Below are 25,665 nucleotides of genomic sequence, written 5' to 3' on the forward strand. Positions count from 1 at the left end.
GTGATATTTTATTAATTTCTTTTCTTTATCTACCCTCTTTACCAGCCTGGAAACAGGAAGCACGGCCCAGAACAGCTCCTGGCTGCCATGCTGAGATCACAGGACAGGGCCATGGCAGGGTTTAACAATTACCACTGAGAGAGACCTAGGTGCTTCTGGCGTGAATTTGGGCAGAAATACGTACATGTAGTAGTAGCATTAATCCAAGTACAAAAGTCTTGGTTAATTTTCAGGTAGACAATACTTTCACTTGCTTTTGTCCATGTCCAGTCAAAACTGATACACACATTGCCAAAGGTTCAACTTTTAGTGCACTGACATACTGAGATCTATCTCATCAGGAAAATATCAATTTATCTTAAATTCCAACTCCACTGTTACTTTGGTCTACTTAAACCAGCATTGATATTTCATTTCACATAGACAATGATTACATGAGGTAGGGCATAAAAATTGTTTAAAGTGACTAGGTTAAATTTTACTTTAAAAATAGCCTTTGATACTGCTAACATTTCACAATAAATATTGGAAATGTAGCTCAAAGAATACAGGTTTATCAGTCTTCAGCCTTACACATGTAGACATGTTTGAGCTCCTTCACTATAATTTTTTTCTTTGCAATTAAATTACACAGTCTTCTTAACTTCCAAGATTATTAACACTGTACATGTCCATGATTAAATTTAATCTGAAAGACTTGAAAGTGTGTAAATTGAGCAAAATTGGATACAAAACTATTTGGTCAATGAATGGATTTCACGGTTCTTTTCTCCTTTAAACATTTTTGATACAGTCAGGCTGTGATGTATAAGAATCTTTACACTTGATACAACTTGGTCTGATAAGACAGTTTCATCAACTGTTTTTCCAGTAGATGAATGTTATTCAGCTGAAAAAAACTGTGAAAATAAACCCAGAGTGGGAAGAACAAGCAACTGATTTAGTCATAGCTGAATCACGGAGGTTTCACTTTTACTTGCTTCCTGTGAGTCAAACGTTCCAGCGAAACTTCTTAATAGGAAGTTTCTCTGTATGGTAAGAAAAGTATGGTAAGGAAGTTTCTCTGTATGGTAATTGGGCTAGTAATACAGACCCACTGTTTGCAACATTAATGCTCCTTTTTGAAGTGAGAGACAATAGACAACTTTGGAATGATTAGGTTCACCTCACACAGCTGGCACCAAGGAAGAATAGATTTGCAGCCTCATACAGAGCACAAGTTATAGCGTGAATCTTTAAACCAGGATCATAATTTTACATTCAGCCTGGAAACACCAGCTGTTAGTTTCAGGTTCTAATTACTATCATAAAATATTATTTCACAGTGTATCCCCGGTCTCTTTACTAACTTTCCCAGTACAGCTATGCTTTATGCGCTCAAACTTTGCAAATAGCAAGTTTATCACATTCTCAATCCACTTCCCACAATATTGACTCTTTCAAAGGACCCCAGCAACCTGCAGAAAAGACTGATGCAGAAACTAACAGAGATGCAGAATCCAGAACAAAGCGCAGAGCAAGGGACTGCTGGAACATCCTCACTTGCCTTTACAGAGCTCGCTCTCTCAGGAACTGAGAACAGCAGGAAATCAAGAGCCTTTTTTATTATTTAAAATAACAGTAGTAATAAATAAATAAACAAATAAAAGCAATATGGAGAAAAAAATGTAAGGTAAGACAAAAGCATGTTGAATTGTACATAAAGAAGAAAGAAGAACAAGCAAAAATTATCTCCTGTAAAAGAAGGTGAGATTTGAAGCTAAAGACAAGGTAGGAAGTATTATGTTTTTATTAAACTGTGTATTAACCTGTATTAAACTGTGTACTTTTATTGAAAGTATTAAACTCTGTAGGATTCTGAATCCTGTGGTGCATGAATTGTTAGCCTGTGCTACTATAGCATTTTACAGTTACACTCATTCCTCCCCTCATCCTTTATGATTACAGCTACCTGTTGTCACTTGCCTTTGCTTAAGGAGTACTAATTAGAACAGAGAAATAGAGAGGCCCAATCTCAACAGGTGCTCACGTATACAAATGGAAATCAGAAAAGATATGGCAAAGATCCCCAGAACACCAGCTGGACAACAAACTTGGGCACTTGCAGGCTGTATGATTCTTGACAGCTCCAATGTCTTGCTTGGATCTGCATACTACAATGTAAGAGGGAGAAACAGGGATGTGATAAACCATCACAAAAAATAATTCCAACACGGATCAAGCTACAGGCAGAGCAATTCAAGCCCAAACTCTGTCCTGCTGATGTTCCTGCCTGTAGAATTACTGCCACTTCAAAGTGGAACTTCAGCAACTTTGAGAACAAAACAGCATAAGCAAAAGTATTTATATATTCCCAATAGGAATGTTTCTAGAAATAAAGATTTTATGAGACACCCAGGCCAGACAACTAATAAACAAAACTGGGTCACCGTGATATCCAACCACAGTAAGACATTCTGTAGAAAAGATATTTCAAAACTCAAAAGTAAATGAAGATATTACTATAGATAGCAGTAAACAGATTTGAATGGAAAATGCTATTCTACAACCCAAGTTTTTAGGTATTGAGGATTTACAAGATAAACTTGAGCAAGTCTTGTTCTTAGGGGGGCATCTCTATGGCTGTCCCACTTATGCCAAGCATACTCATCACAGATAAATGCTTTGTGGTCATGCATATGCTGTCTGCATTCCTTTCTTCAGAAGTGGTGGAAAGAAGAACATTAAGATCGCAGAAACATCATCCTTTTTCTCTATCATCCATAAATAAAAGAGAAATTCAAGATAAAGTATCAATATCTACCTTAAATGAGAAAGATTTACACTACACAAAAATTCTCATTTGCTGCCATCCTAGATATTCATGTGCTTCAGGACTGTGGATTAAGTTAAACACAGCCAAGCTATAAAGAAATTTCCAGATGTTAATGAAAGCAGATTTTAAGTTAAGGTCAGTTATATAACACACGCATACATGCTGAGAAAAATGCAAAACAAAAACATCGCTTACACAGTCTTCTCCACAAGAACTGAGATGAAAAATTATATCACAGAATTTATGACAATACTTAATCTTGTACTGAAGGCCTTCTTCAGATAAAAAAAGTAATAAATGTGGTATAAGAAACTATAAGGAATAGAAAAAAATGCTTCTGCTTTGAATTGCAGTAAATAATTTACATGGAAAACATTAAAATAATCTCACCAAGCACTTTCTGCAAAAATAGATAATCATCTTTCCAAAAGGTATATTTTACACACATCTCAAAAGACAGAAATTTCTGGCTTTAGAATCATATTGTGAGTTTTATTTCCACGTTAACTTCATGACACTAGAAGATAATTCTATGACAGTTGGTTTGGTTTTTTTTTAAACAAATGGTAAGACAACTTCCAAGGCTAAGCCAAACTAACTTCATTTGTTCAAGCACTTACAGTTGTTTCCTTTTTTGATAAGTAATGCATATGTAAAAATACACATTTTAAAGAAATACACACAACGATGAGATAATACTCAGATTCTACACTTTATTGAATCAGACAGATGCAAACTAATAAAGGGACAGGTGTTCACTTTCTAAACAGCAGTGGTAACTTAAGTCATTGCTCCTTCAGTGGCTTTTATATCTTTCCTACCAGAAGTTTCCAGCTCCCACCTCTGTCAGCAGAACAGCTCATGCTGAATGCTAACTGACCTGGTTTAGACCAAGTCAACTGAGTCAATTTACATAGTCTGAACTACTCCAGCTGATTTGGTCCAAAGCGGATTAGGGAGCACTGACATGAATTCCAATGACAAAGCTGTGGATACAGTGGCATCTGGCAAACAAATGAGCAGGTAGAGATGGTGAAATCATTCCAGCAAGTTTGGAAGCAAAAAAGCACATTCTGGACTTAGCTTGGGCATCTAAAACATACCAGGTACACATTTGTTTAAAAAACAAGCAAACCCCAAAGCAATCCCAATACAGTTAAATAACAGAACAGATGCTTCTATAGTAGCCATTTCTTTTAAAGATCTTGCAATTAAAAAGCAGTTTATATTTCATCAAGGGTTTGTCATTGTTTGCATAACTTATAAGAAATATGCTATCATCATAAATTATTTGCCTGATAAATAGTTAATTATAATAAAATGTCTACATTCAAGCAATTTGGTGTGAACAGAAAAAAATCTAAAGAGAGTATTTTAAATATTTGCACTTTACAACTCAGTGGAACTTTCCCATCAACCAACTCTCTGAAACAATCCAGGTTGAAGAAGTTTTAATTGATTTTCACTTAAATTTCAGCAGCCTTACAAACACCTTTCTGAACATGGTTGGGGGTTAGCAAACATGATATTTACAAAAATGAGTAGTAGTTTCTATGTCACCATTGCTGCAAATGAGAATGCACTGTATAACTACCATCGCATTCATAAATCTAGTTTGTCATTAAAACTGATTTGATATTTTTCAAATAAAAATGTTCACTCTTACACAGGCCTTACTCAAATTAACTTGTTGCAAAAAAAATCTCAAAGCTCTGAAAAGTTCAAAGTATACTATTACCAAATTATTTTCATTACACAAGCAGATAATTTGAATAATCAAATATATCTTCATGTGTATACTCACCAACTCTGTTTGAATTTTCTGTATTATAAGTCTTAGTAGGAAAATAATTTTTTTTCTGTCAGCTCCTGGATAAGGCCTTTAAGCAGACATCCACGTCTGTTTGTTAAATGACATAAGACTGGTGGTTTTCTGTTCTGAATTACAAACTGGACAAACAAGAACATATTGTCTTCTTTGGCTTCAAAGAAACAGGATGATATAGTTTCTTTGGAGCGAGTCCAGAGGAGGGCCACAAAGATGATCAGGGGGCTGGAGCACCTCTCCTATGAGGACAGGCTGAGAGAGTTGGGGTTGTTCAGCCTGGAGAAGAGAAGGCTCCAGGGAGACCTTATAGCAGCCTTCCAGTACCTGAAGGGGGCCTACAAGAAAGCTGGAGATGGACTTTTTACAAGGGCGCATAGTGATAGGACAAGGGGTAATGGCTTTAAACTGAAAGAGGGTAGATGTAGATTAGATAGAAGGAAGAAATTCTTCACCATGAGGGTAGTGAGGCACTGGAACAGGTTGCCCAGAGAAGTTGTGGATGCCCCCTCCCTGGAAATGTTCAAGGCCAGGTTGGATGGGGCTTTGAGCAACCTGGTCTAGTGGAAGGTGTCTCTGCCCATGGCAGGGGGTTGGAACCAGATGATCTTTAAGGTCCCTTCCAACCCAAACCATTCTGTGATTCTATGATTCTGTATGTTCAGCCTTTTCAAAATGGTCTCCATTCTCTTGTGAAATTCTTTTGGGGAAGAGACACTGTTTCATACACACATTTCTAGCAATATCCCTAAGATTGCTAGGCTGTCTTTCTCTGTGAGGTTTATCAGATATTATCTATCTGAGTGAATTTTTCTGTGCTATTGCTAGCACAGTTGTCAGATGTGCTTGCAGACTGGCCTGGTCCTGCTAATTAATCTGTTTTATTTTTTTGACATTCATCAACATTTTCATTTTTATAGCGTGGAAAAAAGTTAAGTGTATTTTCTCTTGAATTGTCATTCTTGGATATTTCCACAGTATCTTTAACAAGAGTCACATCAAGGCACTCATCTATATGCCTATTAAGCTCTTCCAAATTATTGCTGCTTTGCTTCTCAAAGCAAACAGGGCAGGTGAAGATCTTACACACATTAGAATTCTGTAAGTCTGTGACTTCCTTTGTTTCTTCCACAAAATTTGCTGATGATTTCCTATCATGAAAGAGTTGCTTACCTATAGTTTCATTTGGAGAGATTCTCACTGTTTAATTGCCTTGCAGCTCACTTTTTATAAAAAAAAAACTCCCTCTAGGAGATGCTTCTGAATTTTTTGTGAAATATTCTTGGTTGGATTTCCCTGGCTGAAGCCTAAGAAAACCAATTTCTTTTCATGACTTCAAGAAACTTGTAATGCATTTTGTTGGTATCTCTTCTCTTCTTCACTTAGAAATCCTGATACTCGTAACACCTTGTCGTGGTTTAACCCCAGCCAGCAACTAACCACTACACAGCCGCTCGCTCACTCCCCCCCGGTGGGATGGGGGAGAGAATCGGAAGAGTAAAAGTGAGAAAACTCACGGGTTGAGATAAAGACAGTTTAATAGGTAAAGCAAAAGCCACACGCACAAGCAAAGCAAAGCAAGGAATTCATTCACTACTTCCCATTGGCAGGCAGGTGTTCAGCCATCTCCAGGAAAGCAGGGCTCCATCACGCGTAACGGTTACTTGGGAAGACAAACGCCATCACTCCGAACGTCCCCCCCTTCCTTCTTCTTCCCCCAGCTTATATACTGAGCATGATGTCATATGGTATGGAATAGCCCTTTGGCCAGTCTGGGTCAGCTGTCCTAGCTATGCTCCCTCCCAGCTTCTTATGCACCTGGCAGAGCACAAGAAGCTAAAAAGTCCTTGACTAGTGTAAACTCTACTCAGCAAGAACCAAAACATCAGTGTCTTATCAACATTATTCTCATCCTAAATTCAAAACACAGCACTCTACCAGCTACTAAGAAGAAAATTAACTCTATCCCAGCTGAAACCAGGACACACCTAATGATGAAAAGCAAAGTTATAATTTATAATACCAATTTTATGAAAATTTGATACTAATACTTAACACCTTTTGAGGTATACATCCACTCAATAGAAGTGCATTTTATCTCTAAACAGAGGCTATACTACCTGCAAATGATAACAATGGATTACAAGGTTCATACAATTTTATCAGACCTGAACACTTGCCCAACTATATTATTAATTTTAATACCCATGAAGCGTTAACTGATTGTACCAGAACATGAAGCTATAAACTTAACACAGTTATGTAGAATTCAGTCTGAAAGACAGTTTTGCATGAAATTTCCCCATCAAAATATTTTTTCCTTCAGCACATTCTAATACCATAGACAAATAAGTTTTATATATCCCTGAATGGTTCAAACAGAATGTATAAGTACCTGAAACACACGGGTCTTAGAATCAGAACACACAATTTACTTTTGACAGAAATTTTCAAATTTCTTGCAGAACATAGCATCTTCAAATCTATAAGCACTTTTATTTAAAGCATTTGCTTCTAAAAGAGTTTATGGACAGAAACTACCTGTTGCTGTGGTGCAAAGCAGATTTAAAAGCTCTTTTAAGGCAGTAGAATTAAGCACTGCTATGCGTTAAGATTCTACTCTCATGTCAATGCGTATGTTGTTCCGGGGCTAAAAGGTGGTAGGAGAAGTACAACCTCAATTAGTAAAACATTCCTGAGTCATTATTCAGCACTCCAGAGCTGTTTCACTTTGCAAAATCTAACAGGGTAATGGAGAAAGGATAAATCCATTTATACCAATTTTACTTTAGAGTACAGTCCATTACTTTGATATGCTATAAGATCTAACTCTGAAAAGGAAGAATGAGTTTGAAACATTTTACCCATAAGTCTTATCCATAAAGGGCAAGGAGCAACACTATCAAAAAAGTTAAGCAAATCATATATGGCACAGAAACAATTATTATGTAGCATCTATAGAAGGGCCCTAAAGCCATAGCCAAGTCTGTGTGCTCATCTGTGTACAGCAAGGGGCACTGCCAAGAATTTGTCTGTAAGATTCTGCACTTGCTCCTAAACTTCTGCCAAAGTCAAATTCTCTAAACTGGGTCATTTAGTTATTGTCCCCAGCAGACCATGTATCAACAGTGCATGTTCAATAGATTTCATGCTCTGGCTTCAGTCACAACTTCTACCCTGTCTACAAAAAAGTATTTCTTCACTTGGAAACTTTCAGTGCCAGATATCTTAACTTTGCTGGGAAAACTATTAAGGATGCGTAAGTACTAAGGATTCGCTGAAAACTTCCTTCCCTCCTGTACGGTACTATATCGGAGCAACACACAGCATCTGTGTTTGGCACAGATATTCCCCTGGCAACACCTTCAAAACCATTTGTGTGATTTAGCATGTCCTTCCAAATGTAAATAAATAGCACTCCTTTTGTTCTGGTGTCTTTGCAAGCTTATCCCTTTGTCCTTAGCTGATGATTTCCCTTTCAGTCTGTCATCTTTTGAGACAATCTTTTATGGCTGAAGAAGACTAATCACAATTCTTTTAGGTCTTGAATGTTATTCCTTGCTTTACCATAAAGACTTCGATAGAAAATATGAACTGTTCTTTCCAGAGAATAAACAGAAATTTGGGGAGAAGGAATACAGGGACTGTTCGTACCATTCATACCATTGAATGGTATGAATAACTCGACAGCAAGTCTGAGGCATGTGAACTTTTTAAACTATGCTACTGGCTATTGACTGGATCCTGTATGAACACAGGAGAGAAACACAGCATTTTAAATACATTAGAATTACATGATTGACCAAAGCACAACTCATAGACAATTGACTCTTTTCAGCATCTCTATTATTTGTTTATGAACATTGCTTTTAGCATAAAACGTCTTATATGCTAAATAACTTGGTTAATTAGTTTAATTTTTTCACACATATTAGATAGCCACCTGAACAATATCAAAATGCTGCTTAAATTATTCTAACCATCTGCAAATTAAAGAATGGAAACTTCTGAAGATAGATTGCATGCTATGATGCTCCTGAAAGCATTCATGCTAACACTGCATTTAATAAGTTTGAGTGCAGTGTTGTCTTTCTGCAAGTAAACAGAGAATAATATAAATACCTTAAGTAAGTCCCTCTTTCTGCAGCTCTTGAGCAAGGTCTCTGCAGAGTTCTTGATGCAAGTTGTACTGATCTTCTGCTGTGTTAATTTCACTGAATGTTCTAAAATAAAATCTTTTTTTCAGTATGAATCCTAAAATTTGTTCAGTGACTGCCATCTAAAAGTATTTTTTGTACAGTTAAACAAAACTACATCAGAAGAAGGTTGCATGGTCTTGAGTGTTTACTTCAAAGGAAAAAATTAATATTAATATAAATATTATACAGAAAGATTTATGCACATTTATGTGTTTCAAAATGTTTGCAAAACCTTCAAATAATGAAATAATTTGGCGTTCAATTTTTCATGCAGTATTTGAAAATGTATCAGATTTAAGGTCATTAATGCTTAAATATTTGCAAGAGAGAATACTAACACCAACTGAATTCATGGAGCCAGCCAAGTTATTTGTATGTAATCTCCTTTGTACAGTGCTGCGTAACATCAGAAGAAAGAAAGGATTAGAAAGTCAACATCAGAGCCAAGTATCAGAAATAAATAATGCAGATGCTAAGAAAAATATGCCAGCTAGGATAAGAGGAGGAAAAACTAGCTTTCTGCCAAAAACATAACTAACTGCCTTTGCTAGAGTTTCTTAGCAGGGGAATTACAGTATTATTTTTCATTGTTGTGCATCTGCTTTTTAGTAATAATGTGAGAGGAAAGGTGACCTTCAGTTAGTAGTGGTTTTAAGGGAAGCTGGAAGGAAAACTTACAGCTGCCAAATGCTTTTGGAATGGTCTCACAGATCCATTGTTTCATGCCAGGCTTTATGAGTGTAAAGTCCCTATAGTTATATGCTGGATTTCACATATCTGAGTTATATTCAGGTTTACCTGTATTGAAAATCATCCCCTATTATGATTCATATTCTCCTAAGAATGTTTGCATGCTGCCAAACTAACAGGATTAATATTTTACTGTGGGTCTTATGCCATTATCCAAGGAGTAACTGATGTTACCCTGGCAGTGCTGCAGTGATTTGCAGCATTGCAATGCTGCAGTAATTGGAAAGCTGTAAAAGTCCTAAGTTTGGAAGGGGCAGGATAAGGAGAATGCTATTTCACGCCTATCTATCTCTTCCCCCCATATAAATCAGTTGCATGATCTCAGCAAGCCCATTGATGTCTCTGGTCTAAACCTCTCTACGGAGAGAAGGAAGAAAGAAAAGAAAAACATAAAGGTACAATAGGCTACTCAGACTATCTGTCTGCCTGCAAAGCAGCACAAGACTAAAGCCATAAATTTCTCCGCTCTGATGGTACCAAACTTTACGGGGCTTACTTAAGATGCCCACAACTATTAAGTCTCAACTGGAATAATAATCTTTTCTTATCTTCTTTTCTAAGAAGAGACAACACATAATCATTACAGCTCTCTACAAATTCTCTCTGCAGTATTTTCTTTTTAAAAGTGAACTTTTGGAAACGACATATACCACCTTCTTAAGGAACTTTACATTGGTAAAAACTTAAAAGCTGGGAAATGTAACCAATTTCAGTTACCCATGTATGCTGGTTTTGGCTGGGATAGAGTTAATTTGCTTCATAGTAGCTGGTATGGTGCTATGTTTTAGATTTGCGATGAAAACAGTGTTGATAATGCAGGGATGCTTTAGTTATTGCTAAGCAGTGCTTACACAGAGTCAAGGCCTTTTCTGCTTTTCACACCGCCCTGCCAGCAAGTAGGCTGGGGGGTGCACAAGAAGTTGGGAGGGGACACAGCTGGGACAGCTGACCCCAACTGACCAAAGGGATATTCCATACCATATGAAGACATGCTCAGCAATAAAAGCTGAGGGAAGAAGAAGGAAGGGGGGGATGTTCAGAGTGATGGCATTTGTCTTCCCAAGTTACCATTATGCATGATGGAGCCCTGCTTTCCTGGAGATGGCTCTAAACACCTGCCTGCCAATGGGAAGTAGTGAATGAATTCCTTGCTTTGCTTTGCTTGCGTGCATGGCTTTTGCTTTACCTATTAAACTGTCTTTATCTCAACCTATGAGTTTTCTCACTTTTACTCTTCTGATTCTCCTCCCCATCTCACCAGGGAGGAGTGAGCGAGCGGCTGTGTGGTGCTTAGTTGCTGGCTGGGGTTAAACCATGACACCATGAAAAAATAGCATCTTCCTTGCAAGTCTGCATTATGTTATACTTGCTATGCACATGACTGTAGGCTACCAGACTGATATTGACATTAAATTGGAACATATAAAAAAAATTGAAGCCCTTATATATTTCATTAAAGGCATTAGGAGAATCAGATGATGAGACAAGAGAACACACAAACCAACAGAAGTACCTCGACAGTATTCTGAAGCCAGGGGAGGGGGGAGCTTGAATATGATTTCGTGAGTGTGTTGTATATGCAGTTAGCTTCTTAACACATATAAAAACATGATGAAATTATGTGACTGACAAAAGTATACACTACTTGGCATTAAGTAGGTTTAGTGATGAATTAATTTTTTTTCAATATTAAAGAGGCATACCTTTCAGTGCTCATACTTTTTCTTTCTCCATCCCTTTAAACAGAAAAATAATTTATTATACTCACTTAACCTAGAACTGTTATCTTTTCAATAAACTCTGAGTGAGATGGGTTGACCCTGGCTGGATGCCAGGTGCCCACCAAAGCCACTCTACCACTCCCCCTTCTCAGCTGGACAGGGGAGAGAAAATATAATGAAAGGCTCCTGGGTCGAGATAAGGGCAGGGAGAGATCACTCAGCAATTACTGTCACGGGCACAACAGACTCAACTCAGGGAAATTAATTTAATTTATTGCCAATTAAATCAGAGTAGGGTAATGAGAAAATAAAAACTAAATCTCAAAACACCTTCCCCCCACACCTCCCTTCTTTCCAGGCTCAACTTCACTCCCAATTTTCTCTACCTCCTCCCCCCGAGTCCTTCCCATGGGCTGCAGTTGTTCATTAACTGCTCCAGAGTGGATCTTTTCCACATGTCCTTTCCACGGGGTGCAGTCCTTCAGGAAGGGACTGCTCCAGCATGGGTCCCTCATGGGGTCACAAGTCCTGCCAGCAAACCTGCTCCAGCATGGGCTCCCCTCTCTCCATGGGGCCACAGGTCCTGCCAGGAGCAGGCAGGACATGCAGGTTAAGCTCCTGCAGCCCATGGAGATTAAAGGTGAAGCAGATATCCACCTGCAGCCCATGGAGGACCCCACACCAGAGCAGGCCGATGCTCTTGAAGGAGGCTGTGACCCCATGGGAAGCCCATGCTGGAACAGGCTCCTGGCAGGACCTGTGAACCCGTGGAGAGAGGAGCCCATGCCGGAGCAGATTTGCTGGCAGGACTTGTGACCCCTTGGGGGACCCACGCTGGAGCAGTCTGTTCCTGAAGGACTGCAGCCCATGAAAAGGACCCATGCTGGAGCAGTTCATGAACTGCAGCCCACGGGAAGGACTCATGATGGAGAAGTTTGCGGACTGTCCCCCGTGGGAGGGACCCCACACTGGAGCAGGGGAAGAATGTGAGGAGTCCTCCCCCTGAGGAGGAAGCAGCAGCAGAGACAACACATAATGAACTGACCGCAACCTCCATTCCCTGTCCCCCTGTGCTGCTCAGAGGGGGAGGAGGTAAAGAAAATTGGGAGTGAAGTTGAGCCTGGGAAGAAGGGAGGGGTGGGGGAAAGGTGTTTTAAGATTTCATTTTTATTTCTCATTATTCTACTCTGATTTGATTGGCAATAAATTAAATTAATTTTTCCCCAAGTCGAGTCTGTTTTGCCCGTGACAGTAATTGGTGAATGCTCTCTCCCTGTCCTTATCTTGACCCAGGAGCCTTTTGTTATATTTTCTCTCCCCTGTCCAGCTGAGGAGGAGGAGTGGTAAAGCAGCTTTGGTGGGCACCTGGCATCCAGCCAGGGTCAACCCACCACAATAGTAAATGTCATGGTCTCTCTTACCTTTCTAATGGGCAAATCTTTTAGGAAGTTTAGCACTGCTTGTCTCTCAGGAGCAATTCTCCATTGCCCATTAGGTTTATTATGATCACTGCAAATTTTTGCTAACATTGTATTTGGAGCTATTCCTTAAAAAAAAACAAAACAAAACAAAACAAAACAAAACAAAACAAAAAAAACCAAACCACCCCCCAAAAAACAAACAAACAAAAAATATGTTTTTAAAAAAACAAGACGATGTTTAACTTCAATTGTCCAATATTTATAAGTACAAGAGAAGCCTACACATTTGGTAGAGACTAAACATAAGCAAAAGAACCACTATGACTGATGATAACCAGATTTGTTACAATTCTGCAAAAAAAAATTTTGTAATAGGCATGTCAGAATATAAATACATATGGTAGTTTAAATATAATTGATGTGCCAGATAAAGCGTACCTACTATTTTGAGATAGTCAGGGTAACTTAACATGCAGTCATGAGGGGTTAAATATCAAGTGGTTAAAAATAACATCAGTTACATGACTGAATGATTTTATGATGGTGATTATGGTAAGACAAAAGGAAATGCTTACAGCAGCAGTTATAATAAACTCTAATGTGAAGGAGATATTTCTTCCTAGTAGTTCAGCAAAAAGACTAAATTAATTTTGACAAAATTTACCAAAATAAAAAGTCTTCTGTGGACTCCCACTGCTATGTAGTCATTTAGAATTTTTTTATATATATTTATTTATTCCACTGACACTGGTAGGAATAAGGAGGAATTGCTCTTTTCTATCTAAGTAACTGTTTTTACAAATGGACTCTGGGATTAGTTAGCAAGAAAAAAAAAAAGAATTATTCTGCGCTACAGCCCTAGTGACCTAAATTTTTATTTGCTCACTGGTGCAACATATTCATCAAGATGGTAGAAGTAATTTATTTATTATTGCTTATCAGTATTTTTCAGTTAGCCTTCTGTTTTTCATTTTTGGTCTTAAAACCCCTGATGCACTTATAAAAGTTACATCTGTTTTCTAAATAGTAACTTATCCTTAGGAAGACAAAATTTCAGTAGAACAAAATTATTTTGCTACCACTCACGACATACATGTTGGGGGTCTCATTCTGCTTCTTCCTACTAGCTGTTCCTTTACCTCTTCTTACATTCAACATTTCCCTGGCCTTCCACACCTCCTTCATAAAGCTCAGCACTCCCTGATGCCTCAACTGACCTGGTTTCACAAAGCAGTTAGGATGGCATCCAAACTAAGTGGCTAGGAACATACACTTTTTTTAGTGACCTAATCCAGATTATCATCAAAACAGTGGAGACTTACAGGTAGATTGCCTGAAGTTAAAAGACACAAAACTTGAACAGTAAATATTAAAAAGCTACTAGATAGATAGTTTATTAACTTCAACACATATTTACTTCTCTGAGAACTAACTTTTTAATAAATTTTAATATTGCCTTAAGAAAGGAACAGTTTGGGGAACTGTTAGAAATGCTTGACAATATGGATCTGCTATTCAAGCTAACAGCAATTTAGCAACCAGTGACAGATTTCTCTATGACCGCAGGCTTAAGAAAACAATTTTAATGAAGCACTAAAACAAGTGCCACCAGTGCTAAGATTAGCTCCTGAGCCCACTGGTCATTCTTCCACGCTACTTTATTTCAAGAAGAAAGAAGCAAAAAGAATGATATAATTGCTTCTATGATTAAAAAAAAAAACCACCAAACAAAACAAAACAACAAAATGCAGAGTGGTTTTGATAGCCATAACATTTCTTGAAAGACTTGAAAGTCACAGTCTTTACAGACCTGCAAAGAGAGTACATTATTTTGCAGCACAAGAATGCTGTGGCAATGTTAATTTCTTATACTTCTAATGCCCTCTGAGATTAGTGTAGAAGACATTGTGGAAATACAAAGCATTATCATTCATATGTCTGAATACCTGCACTAGCAGTCAGTCAAGTTTTCTGCTCATTTCTAAAGCAAATTTCCTTCACAACTTCCTCTGCAGAAGTTCCAAAGACAACCAAATTTTCCACTGATTGATCTTTGTTCAGGGTGGTCATCCATTAGAGGTGTGTTGTCTTCAAACAGTACCCGTGAAGAAGAGTATCCATCTTCATTAAATTTGGCAGACATATTCATATCATCTTTATCTATATTAGATAGAAACACAAACAATTAACCCATCCATATACAAGATATACTTTATTGATTTCCTTCTGCAGTGGCTGAAGTGAGTTCATTAGCAATTTTATTTTTTCTGTTTGGAAAAAAAGTAGTATGTAATTATTCAGTCAAAACAACTGCTTTGTTCTTAATATGACTTGAGCTTGGCTGAGATCAGAAGAATTGGCTAGGAGACTGGACTTAACTTCCAGAAAAGCATCAAGGTTTAATGGCCTGTTGCTGTAACAGCAGAAAAACATCAACATTTTGGCATTATTTTATTTCATATCAGAGTGAAGGCCAGATGCTCTCTTTTTTGTGGAAATAAAAATCCTTTGCAGAAGTTCTTTCAATATTTTCCAAAGAAATTAGGGTTCTGGAATATTTGGTTCTAGAACCGTCAGCCTGATGAGCTTCTTGTTTTCAACTGCATTCATCATAGAACAAGTAATGTCAGCAGCCCTTTGTCTGACTCTATGAACTTTACTATTACAGTTTCACATTCTGAGTGCTTGCTTGTTTCAAAAGAACACAGATATCAGAGAAGTATGAAGAGGCACATGACTACACAACAGTGATATTTATTTTGTAAAGACTATGCCAGTTTGTTTCTTTCTATTCTACTAATGCTTATAAGTATAGCATATCCTTGATTATCCTCTTAATGGCTATTTGGATCATTTCTGAATACTGATAATATAAATGTTCTGGTTTGTGCATCAACCAACCATTTGCATGAGTCCTACTTTTTTGTTATTCCTGATTGGGTATACAGTTGTGGATGTGGTTCCAACTCCATCTTCTAAAGCCAAGTGAAATCCAGTCATATCTTAAGCATTACTGTAACTCCTGCACTGCTCATTTCTTTATACAGTTTTCTGATCTCTGTCTGAATTCTCTCAGTGCCAGGAGGCACACAAGGCGCGAACATCGTTCTTCCACTTCGATCGGTCTGCGGCTGCGTGCTCTGGAGTCCCAAGGGCCACAGCGCAGTCTTCTGTTGGTTTTTTCCTCAAGACATGACCGATCCAGTTCCATCTCCTCCTCCTCACTTCATTACTGATTTTCTCCATCTCTGAGTTGATGCTTGTTGTTTCTGCAACTTTTTATTTTTTTTTCAGGGAGGAGGTAGTCGGCCTCCTGCCCAACCCCCATGACTTGGAGGGCCAGTGGTTTTTCTGTCAGGGTGGCCTTCCCTTAGGCTGCGTTGGTTCACGGCACCTTCTTCAATTTTATCCAGTGCACCCTCCAGAGAGGGATCCCCTATCCACCACCCAGGGGACGCGCCTTCTAGCCGTGCAGCCCCAGCCGAAGGTTATACAGTTTTAGTCTTGTAAAATAATCATGTAAATAGAGCTTATGCACAATGCCTTTGCAGACAATTTCTCATGTTTCTCATGTACAAGATTCATTACAGTATTCTAGGAAACATCTTAGCAAAATATAAATAACCTTTAGAACAATAAATTTATTTATTCTACACCTCCTTAAGTCATTTGCAAAATTATGTTGAATTGAAGGCAAAATACCGCTTTTCACACATTTTACTCAAGTTAAAAAAAAAAAAAACAAAAAACCCTCCAAGTCCAAATCATCATCAGCATAACTTTTATGCACAGCTGAGTAGTAAAGAAAGTTAATCCATAAACTAACAAATCAGAGGTATATAGTATATGGGAGGATGAATTATGCAAGGACTTAATATCTACACTTTCAATAGGTGCAGCTTATCTGAAGCATGTTATATGCATGAAGAGAGAGTAATTTGCTTACCTTTTTCTGTAGTGCTTTCTGTGTTAAAAAAGAATCTTCTCTTATCTTCAGGGCAGTTCAATCTTTCCTCCAAATGCTCTGTTATGTTCAGGTAGGCTTCATCTAGGCCCATAGGCATAAAACTGGGATCATATTCAGCCAGTATTTCTCTAACCTTAACAAACACATAGTGAAAGTTTAAAGCCTTGTTGCTGTAAGAGCAGATCTTGACACACAATTATGAGGTTAACAAATGTAGAATCATAAAATCGTTAAGGTTGGAAAAGACCCTTAAGATCATCGAGTCCAACCGTTAACCTATCACTGCCAAGTCCACCACTAAACCATGTCCCTAAGCACCATGTCTACCCTTCTTTTAAATACCTCCAGGGATGGAGACTCAACCACTTCCCTGGGCAGCCTGTTCCAGTGCCTGACTACCCTTTCGGTGAAGAAGTTTTTCCTAATATCAAAACTAAACCTCCCTTGGCGCAGCTTGAGGCTGTTTCCTCTTGTCCTATCACTTGTTACTTGGGAGAAGAGACTGACCCCCACCTCACTAGAACCTCCTTTCACGTAGTTGTAGAGAGCAATAAGGTCTCCCCTCAGCCTCCTCTTCTCCAAACTAAACAACCCCAGCTCCCTCAGCCGCTCCTCATAAGACTTGTGCTCCAGACCCTTCACCAGCTTTGTTGCCCTTCTTTGCTCCAGCACCTCGATGTCCTTCTTGTAGTGAGGGGCCCAAAACTGAACACAGTACTCGAGGTGCGGCCTCACCAGTGCCGAGTACAGGGGCACTATCACCTCCCTGGTCCTGCTGGCCACACTACTCTTGATACAGGCCAGGATGCCATTGGCCCTCTTGGCCACCTGAGCACACTGCTGGCTCATGTTCCGGCGGCTGTCAACCAACACCCCCAGGTCCTTTTCCGCCAGGCAGCTCTCCAGCCACTCCTCCCCAAGCCTGTAGCATTGCATGGGGTTGTTGTGACCCAAGTGCAGGACCCGGCACTTAGCCTTGTTGAATCTCCTGCAGTTGGCCTTGGCCCATCGATCCAGTCTGTCCAGGTCCCTCTGTAGGGCCTTCCTACCCTCCAGCAGATCAACACTTCCACTCAACTTGGTGTCATCTACAAACTTACTGAGGGTGCACTCAATCCCCTCATCCAGATCGTCAATGAAGATATTGAACAGGACCAGCCTCAATACTGAGTCCTGGGGAACACCACTTGTGACTGGCTCCCAACTGGATTTGACTCCATTCACCACCGCTCTCTGGGCTCGGCCATCCAGCCAGTTTTTAACCCAGCAGAGAGTGCACTTATCCAAGCTGTGAGCAGACATTTTCTCCAGGAGAATGCTGTGGGAAATGGTGTCAAAGGCCTTACTAAAGTCCAAGTAGACAACATCCACAGCCTTTCCCTCATCCACTAAGCGGGTCTCCTTGTCATAGAAGGAGACCAGGTTAGTCAAGCAGGACCTGCCTTTCATAAACCCATGCTGACTTGGCCTGATCCCCTGGTTGTCCTGTACATGCCGCGTAGTGGCACTCAAGATTATCTGCTCCATGACCTTCCCTGGCACCGAGGTCAGGCTGACAGGCCTGTAGTTCCCTGGATCCTCCTTCCGACCCTTCTTGTAGATGGGCATCACATTAGCTAACTTCCCGTCAGCTGGGACCTCCCCAGTTGACCAGGACTGCTGGTAAATGATGGAAAGTGGCTTGGTGAGCTCCTCTGCCAGCTCCCTCAGTACCCTTGGGTGGATCCCATCTGGCCCCACAAACTTGTGGGCATTCAGGTGGAGGAGCAGGTCGGTGACTGGGGCTTCATTCTGCTTCATTCTGCTTCATTCTGCTTCCTATCTCCAGCTCCCAGCTCAGGGGCCTGAATACCCTGAGGATAACCAGTCTCACTGAGGCAAAGAAGGCATTAAGTACCTCAGCCTTCTCCTCATCCTTTGTGGCAATGTTTCCCTCTGCATTGAACAAAGGATGGAGATTCTCCTTGGCCCTCCTTTTGTCGCTGATATAGTTGTAAAAACATTTTTTGTTATCTTTAACTGCAGTGGCCAGTTTAAGTTCTAGATGGGCCTTTGCCTTTCTAATTTTCTCCCTGCATAACCTCACAACATCCTTGTAGTCCTCCTGAGTGGCCTGCCCCTTCTTCCAAAGGTCATAAACTCTCCTTTTATTCCTGAGTTCCAGCCAAAGCTCTCTGTTCAGCCAGGCAGGTCTTCTTCCCCACCTGCTCGTCTTTCGGCACATGGGGACGGCCTGCTCCTGTGCCTTTAAGACTTCCTTCTTGAATAACATCCAGCCTTCCTGGACTCCTTTGCCCTTCAGGACTGCCTCCCAAGGGACTCTGTTAACCAGGCTCCTAAACAAGCCAAAGTCTGCCTTTCTAAAGTTCAGGGTAGCGGTTTTGCTGACACCCCTCCTTCTCTGAGAATTGAAAACTCCATCATTTCATGGTCGCTGTGCCCAAGACAGCCTCCGACCACCACATCACCCACCAGGCCTTCTCTGTTCGTAAACAGCAGGTCCAGCAGGGCACCTGCCCTGGTTGGCTCCCTCACCAGCTGTGTCAGGAAGGTATCTCCCACACACTCCAGGAACCTCCGAGACTGCTTCCTCTCTGCTGTGTTGTAGTTCCAGCAGGCATCTGGTAAGTTGAAGCCTCCCACGAGAACAAGGGCTAGCAATTGTGAGACTTCTCCCAGCTGCTTATAGAATACTTCATCTGTTTCTTAATCTTGGTTGGGTGGTCTATAACAGACTCCCACCAGGATATCTGCCTTGTTAGCCTTCCCCCTGATATTTACCCATAAGCACTCAACCTTATCATTACCGTCGTTGAGCTCTAGACAATCAAAACACTCTCTAATGTACAAGGCTACCCCACCACCTCTCCTTCCTTGCCTATCCCTTCTAAAGAGCTTGTAGCCGTCCATTGCAGCACTCCAGTTCTGCGGGTCATCCCACCATGTTTCCGTGATGGCGACTACGTCATAGTTTTCCTGCTGCACAATGGCTTCCAGCTCCTCCTGTTTATTGCCCATGCTGTGTGCATTGGTGTAAATGCACTTCAGTTGGGCTATTGATCTCTTCTCCAACACAGGCATGCCACCCTTAGGCTCATCCCTAGCAAGCCTGGTTTTATCCCCTTCCCCCTTCGAATCCAGTTTAAAGCTAGCACTAAGTAAAATTACTCCTGGCACTAAGTAAAATTAATTCCATTAAAGCAAGATGTAATTTTTTTTCCTCACTAATTTTTTGCCCTTTATTTCAAGTCCCTTCTTTTAAAACAAATGAATCTGCATTTAGAACTCACTAATGCTTTTTGCTTCTCTCTCTCTCCAGTAATTAGCATTCAAAATTATGAATATACACTGTATGCAATTATTATCTCCACGTTTCATATGTACTTGTAGCTTCCTATTAATTAGATTATGCTCCGTAGTTTTGAAGTTTTAATAATAGTAAGGCTCAAGTGATACCACTAGCTCATTACATAGTTTTGAAAATCTCCATCAATCAGCATCACTACTGACTTCATTAAAACTGCAACATGGGTGAATGCAATGCTTTTTTATATTCTTGCCCAAAAGCACAAATGTTTTGTTTAACTTATGTTTAAAGTCACATCACTGAAGAGTTTAACATTTAAACTACCACTGTTCATGTTACCTAGAACTGATGTATTGATAAAGTCTAAAACAAAGTACAGACTTCTGGTTAGAGAGCACTTTTTTCAGACTTACCTCTTAACTCACTTTGCCATATTTTTCAAAAAGTTTAATGGTACTATAGTTAGATGTGAGCATAGCTTTTTAGCAATAAATCCAGGCATGGCTGAACGTACACCAAATCTCCTAGTGTGGTAATTTGAGGTGGACTTAAGAAAGAAATAAGTTTAGTGTTCAGCATTAAAGTTTTACTCAATGAAGTTTAGAGTTAAATAATCAAGTTCTAATCACATATCTCCACATAGAAATGATTGACAAGGCTGAGAGTTAATATGCTTCCCCCCCTTTCAATCTGTTTACATCTTTTAAACTTTCATCAGTACACTTTTAACTGAAAAATAAAATCCAGCTTACACGGTCTAGTCTAAGAACAAATGTTTCTTCTATTATTTTTGCATTTTTTCCACACATTCATAACATTTCTCTATATGAGTGTCATTATATTATGCTATCGTATTTTTTTATTATGCTTTGGATTCATATAATTGATTTCTGTATTAGCGTGACATTCGGCCTTACCAAAATACTAATTGATCCCACTGCTATAGGTTTTTCCTTCAGCTCTGGATTGTCTCTCATTTCCACAGCTGCATAGAAGGCATCCATGTCAATGTCTACAACAGTACTGCTAAAGTTATGGGTCTGTTCCAGTTCTATCACAAGTTTGTCCACTTGAACAGAATAAACCAATAACTGAAAAACTATTAACCCGGCAGAAGTCCACTTCCCCCCCCGCCAAAAAAAAAAAAACAAAACCACAACACCTCACACCAACCCCCCCGCAAAAAAACCCAACCCAAAACCCCCAAGTTTCTGGTGAAACTTGCTCTGAGAGAGCACTACTGCCGCAAATGGTACAAAAAACAAACAAAACAAAAACAAACAAAAAAACAACAACAACAACAAAAAAAACACAACAAAACCCCCACCTATGGGGGGGAAGATAAATGCCCTGATTCAGACAGAAACTTGGTAAGACCATTTATCCTGATTTCAACTGGGTTACAGTTAATTTTCTTCCCAGTAGCTGGTATAGTGCTGTGTTTTAGATTTAGGATGAGAATAATGTTGATAACACACTGATGTTTTAGTTGTTGCTAAGTAGTTCCTAAGTAGTGCTTACACTAGTCAAGGACTTTTCAGCTTCCCATGCTCTGCCAGGTGCACAAGAAGCTGGGAGGGGGCACAGCCAGGACAGCTGACCCAGACTGGCCAAAGGGCTATTCCATACCACATGACATCATGCTCAGTATATAAACTGGGGGAGTTGGCTGGGAGGCAGTGCTTGCTGCTTAGGGACTGGCTGGGTATTGGTTGGTGGGTGGTGAGCAATTGCATAGTGTATCAATCACTTGCTTTGTATATTATTATTGTATTATTATTACTACTACTATTCTATTTCATTTTACTTCAATTATTAAACTGTTCTTATCTCACCCCATGAGTTTTCTGACTTTTACCCTTCCGATTCTCTCCCACATCCCACTGGGGTGGGGGGAGTGAGTGAGCGGCTGTATGGTGCTTAGTTGCTGGCTGGGGTTAAACCACAACAGTCCTTTTTGGCGCCCAACGTGGGGCATGAAGGGTTTGAGATAATAACAGATTAACCAGAGTGTACTAAGGAATTTGTATCTGTTAACAGTTGCCAGTCACAATATTGATTCATCTCTTCTTGGTATTAGCCTACCTGATCTGCACCATGCTCTTGTTTTTGCAGTATGTGTTACAGTTTGGTGCTGGGTGTTGCAGTTTGCTGTGCTCTGCAGTGATTAGTGATGTTTTGCCTGGGAGATTTGTTATTATAACACTGACCTTGAGCTTTATCTGGTATTTGGGTTCTGTAGTGAAGCCATTACTGTACTTTGGGTACCACCTCATGGAGACAATTAGCAATTATACCTCTTCCTCTGAGAGGTTTTTTATGGAGGAAATTCAGAATGGTACCTTAAATTAAACAGCTGTCTACCCTGCCCAGTCTCTCAAAGGACCCTTCTGTTGTGGGGTTGCTGAGGGTCAAAGAACAACAGGTACCAATTGCTACCACAGTGGTGCACCGGCAGCAATATCGCACCAACAGAGACTCCCTGATTCCGATCCATAAGCTGATTCGTCGACTGGAGAGCCAAGGAGTGATCAGCAAGACTCGCTCACCTTTTAACAGTCCCGTATGGCCGAAAGTCTCATGGAGAGTGGAGACTAACAGTAGACTATCGGGGCCTGAACGAAGTCACGCCATTACTGAGCGCTGCTGTGCCGGACATGCTAGAACTTCAGTACGAACTGGAGTCAAAGGCAGCCAAGTGGTATGCCACCACTGACATCGCTAATGCATTTTTCTCAATGCCTTTGGCAGCAGAGTGCAGGCCACAGTTTGCTTTCACTTGGAGGGGCGTCCAGTACACCTGGAATTGACTGCCCCAGGGGTGGGAACACAGCTCCACCATTTGCCATGGACTGATCCAGACTGCATTGGAACAGGGTGGGGCTCCAGAACACCTGCAACACATTGATGACATCATCATGTGGGGCAAAACAGCAGCAGAAGTTTTTGAGAAAGGGAAGAAAATAGTCCAAATCCTTCTGGAAGCTGGCTTTGCCATAAAACAAAGTAAGGTCAAGGGACCTGCACAGGAGGTCCAGTTTTTAGGAATAAAATGGCAAGATGGGCGTCGTCACATCCCAATGGATGTAATCAACAAAATAACAGCCATGTCTCCACCAACCAGCAAAAAGGAAACACAAGCTTTCTTGGGCATTGTGGGTTTTTGGAGAATGCATATTCCAAATTACAGTCTGATGCTAAGCCCTCTCTATCAAGTGACCCAGAAGAAGAATGATTTCAAATGGGGCCCTGAGCAACGACAAACCTTTGAACAAGATAAACAGGAGACAGTTCATGCAGTCGCCCTTGGGCCAGTCCGGGCAGGACAAGATGTAAGAAACGTGCTCTACACTGCAGCCAGGGAGAATGGCCCTGCCTGGAGCCTCTGGCAGAAAGCACTGGGGGACACTCGAGGTCGACCCCTGGGGTTTTGGAGTCGGGGATACAGAGGATCCGAGGCTGGCTATACTCCAACTGAAAAAAGAGATATTGGCAGCATATGAAGGGGTTCGAGCTGCTTCAGAAGTGGTTGGTACTGAAGCACAGCTCCTTCTGGCACCTTGATTGCGTATGCTGGGCTGGATGTTCAAAGGGAGGATCCCCCTGTACACATCATGCAACTGATGCTACGTGGAGTAAATGGGTCGCACTCATCACACAACGGGCTCGAATAGGAAACCCCAGTTGCCCAGGAATCTTGGAAGTGATCATGGACTGGCCAGAAGGCAAAGATTTCGGAATATCGCCGGAGAAGGAGGTGACGCATGCTGAAGAGGCCCCACTGTATAATAAACTGCCAGAAAATGAGAAGCAATATGCCCTGTTCACGGATGGGTCCTGTCGTCTTGTGGGGAAGCATCGGAGGTGGAAGGCTGCTGTATGGAATCCTGTACGACAAGTTGCAGAAACTGCTGAAGGAGCAGGTGAATCGAGTCAGTTTGCAGAGGTGAAAGCCATCCAGCTGGCTTTGGATATTGCTGAATGAGAAAAGTGGCCAATGCTCTATCTTTATACTGATTCATGGATGGTGGCAAATGCCCTGTGGGGGTGGTTACGGCAATGGAAGCAGAGCAACTGGCAGCACAGAGGCAAACCCATCTGGGCTGCCGCATTGTGGCCAGATATTGCTGCCCGGGCAGAGAACCTGGTTGTAAAAGTACGTCACGTAGATGCTCACGTACCCAAGAGTCGGGCCACTGAAGAACATCAAAACAACCAGCAGGTGGATCAGGCTGCTAAGATTCAAGTGGCTCAGCTGGATCTGGACTGGCAACAGAAGGGTGAATTATTTCTAGCTTGGTGGGCCCATGACACCTCAGGCCATCAAGGAAGAGATGCAACATACAAATGGGCTTGTGATCGAGGGGTGGACTTGACCATGGACACTATTGCACAGGTTATCCATGAATGTGACACATGCGCCGCAATCAAGCAAGCCAAGCAGTTCAAGCCTCTCTGGTATGGAGGACGATGGTTGAAATATCAATATGGGGAGGCCTGGCAGATTGATTATATCAGACTCCCACAAAACCGCCAAAAGCAAGCACCATGTGCTTACAATGGTGGAAGCAACCACCAGATGGCTGGAAACATATCCCGTGCCCCATGCCACCGCCCGGAACACTATCCTGGGCCTTGAAAAGCAAGTCCTTTGGCGACATGGCACCCCAGAAAGAATCGAGTCAGATAATGGGACTCATTTCCAAAACAGCCTCATAGACACCTGGGCCAAAGGGCATGGCACTGAGCGGGTATATCACATCCCCTATCATGCACCAGCCTCCGGGAAAATCGAACGATACAATGGGCTGTTAAAGACTACGCTGAGAGCAATGGGTGGTGGGACATTCAGACATTGGGATACACATTTAGCAAAAGCCACCTGGTTAGTCAACACTAGGGGATCTGCCAATCGAGCTGGCCCTGCCCAGTCAGAACTTTTACGTACTGTAGAGGGGGATAAAGTCCCTGTAGTGCACCTAAAAAATATGCTGGGGAAGACAGTCTGGGTTACTCCTGCTTCAGGCAAAGGTAAACCCATTCGTGGGATTGCTTTTGCTCAAGGACCTGGGTGCACTTGGTGGGTGATGCAGGAGGATGGGTAAGTCCGATATGTACCTCAAGGGGATTTGATTTTGGGTGAAAATAGCCGATGAACTGAATTATATAATGTTAATTGCTATATAATACTGGATGTCATCACTTCAATGATTACTATGTGCCATATCAACAGTATACAATAAGAATCACCCAGATTAATGAAGAATGAACTTTGAGGAAACCAAGCAAAGTGCAGAGGTGATGGAACCAGAACTGGCTTCAGCATGCAACAATCCAACACCACACACCATCTCTCCTGCCCTGAAAGACTGTTATGACAGATGAAACCCAAAGTCATGGACTAAATGAACTCAACAAATGTTCTAGAGGGATTGTCCTGGTTTCAGCTGGGATAGAGTTAATTTTCTTCTTGGTAGCTGGTATGGGGCTTTGTTTTGGGTTTAGGATGAAAACAATGTCGATGATACACTGATGCTTTGGTTCTTGCTAAGTAGTGCTAAGCTGTTGCTAAATAGGTGCTAAGTGGTGCTCACACTGGTCTAGGACTTTTCAGCTTCCCCTGCTCTGCCAGGTGCACAAGAAGCTGGGAGGGGGCACAG

General features: G+C 40.9%; 1 pseudogene across 1 annotated transcript in view; it reads right to left on the bottom strand.

The window, feature by feature from the left end:
* Positions 1–3,006: 3,006 nt before the first annotated feature.
* The window catches only part of LOC309601770 (DNA polymerase kappa-like), a 66,074-nt pseudogene continuing 43,415 nt past the window's right edge, over positions 3,007–25,665 (bottom strand). The window contains exons 5-12 of the transcript in view: positions 20,923–21,075; positions 20,431–20,552; positions 16,678–16,868; positions 14,678–14,891; positions 12,732–12,856; positions 5,291–6,047; positions 4,620–4,824; positions 3,007–3,029 (exon numbers count right to left, since the gene is read on the bottom strand). The product of the transcript in view is annotated as a DNA polymerase kappa-like (transcript). The remainder of the gene's footprint in view (positions 3,030–4,619; positions 4,825–5,290; positions 6,048–12,731; positions 12,857–14,677; positions 14,892–16,677; positions 16,869–20,430; positions 20,553–20,922; positions 21,076–25,665) is intronic.

Source organism: Platalea leucorodia, assembly GCF_965183815.1.
Source record: "Platalea leucorodia genome assembly, chromosome: W".
In the NCBI taxonomy this organism is placed as follows: Eukaryota; Metazoa; Chordata; class Aves; order Pelecaniformes; family Threskiornithidae; genus Platalea; species Platalea leucorodia.